Below are 1,239 nucleotides of genomic sequence, written 5' to 3'. Positions count from 1 at the left end.
TTACACTCCAAAAGGGGCTCTTTGTCTCCAGTTTGTGGTAAGTTTCAAGGAGGCCAGGGGAAAAAAGACAAAATGACTTCAGAGAGGCCACAGAATAATCTGTCTCTCAAAAAATAGACTAAGAAAATCTGCTGTCCCTGTTTGATCCTTAACGTGCTTCAGGGAGAAATTTCTCTCAGGGCCTTATGAGAAGCAGATTTTGATGGAATTATTTGTCTCTGGGATGGGAAAAGAGCAGGTGGGAAAGGAGGAGAACTAGAAAGCTGCAAGTTCCTATTGGATGGCTCAGCCTCAGTTTCTTCAACCATATGTCAGGGCACTCCCTGCAGAAATCTCTGCATAGTTGCAGATGTATCATGGGTTCAAAACACCCCAGAAAAATGAACTTCTATATACATCTATTGGTACTCAAACATAGCAATGAACATGAAGTTGACACAGGACTGGCAAAGGCAAAGGTTCATTCTATTGTATGAGTCAACTTGACAGCAACTAACAACCACAACATACACACATATACATCTCATATGATGCCTTTAAGTTTGAGTTTGGACTGTTCGGAATAAAATAAGTTCAAGCTTTAAATTGTACTGAGGTGAAAGGAAGACTAAAACTGTGACCAAAAACCAAACACACTCAAGGATGTGCCTAACTGGTAAGCTGAAGAGACTATCACAGCATATCCTCCAACATATTTCACAAGCAGATATCATCAGTGAGAGTTATTAACACCAAGCCCTCAAAGGCACTGCTAGTTTATGCTAAGTATCGTATCTCCAGTGCTTAAGTGTTTTTTGAATGAATCTAGCAGTTATATAGGAAAAGACAGAAGCACAAAATAACATCCCCAAGGTCATGTGGAGATTGTAGGTGAGAAGGGGAGCAGGGAAGCTGGTTTACTCAAACTAGACACACAAATCTTAGGGTTTGGACAAATCTGCAAACATCCAAGTGTTGTTTCCTGCTTGCTAATGTCTGAACTCTTTACTAGAGATGGAAATCCAGAGACTGCATGTTCATTGGTGTCAGAAAATCTAATTTTTCCCTGACAGGGAGGAAAGTCACTTTCACAAAAGTGTGTTTCCCAGGCGTGGCTATTCCATTGCTCTCCAGGTGTGCCAACCCTTGCAATTTCCCCAAATATGTGAAATTTGATGGCATGATTTGAGGTGGTGGGGACTGCATGTTCTCGTACTTCGGTGGGTTACCAATTAAAAGATCTATTAACTTGAAGCTTCC

At 41.1% G+C, this 1,239-nt stretch overlaps 1 protein-coding gene and 1 non-coding gene across 2 annotated transcripts in view; both read left to right on the top strand.

Annotated features, from left to right (window-relative positions):
- Positions 1-1,239, top strand: part of IMPG1 (interphotoreceptor matrix proteoglycan 1) — a 171,555-nt gene that overhangs the window by 36,720 nt on the left and 133,596 nt on the right. The window lies entirely within an intron of this gene.
- LOC122151307 lies at positions 1,038-1,202 on the top strand. The gene has a single exon (XR_006164090.1). It is a non-coding gene; the product is annotated as a U1 spliceosomal RNA (small nuclear RNA).

Source organism: Orycteropus afer, unplaced genomic scaffold (assembly GCF_000298275.1).
Source record: "Orycteropus afer afer isolate SDZICR_OR568_19922 unplaced genomic scaffold, OryAfe1.0 scaffold00380, whole genome shotgun sequence".
NCBI lineage: Eukaryota > Metazoa > Chordata > Mammalia > Tubulidentata > Orycteropodidae > Orycteropus > Orycteropus afer.
Note: the sequence above shows the minus strand (reverse complement) of the source record. Positions and strands in the feature narration are given on the sequence as shown.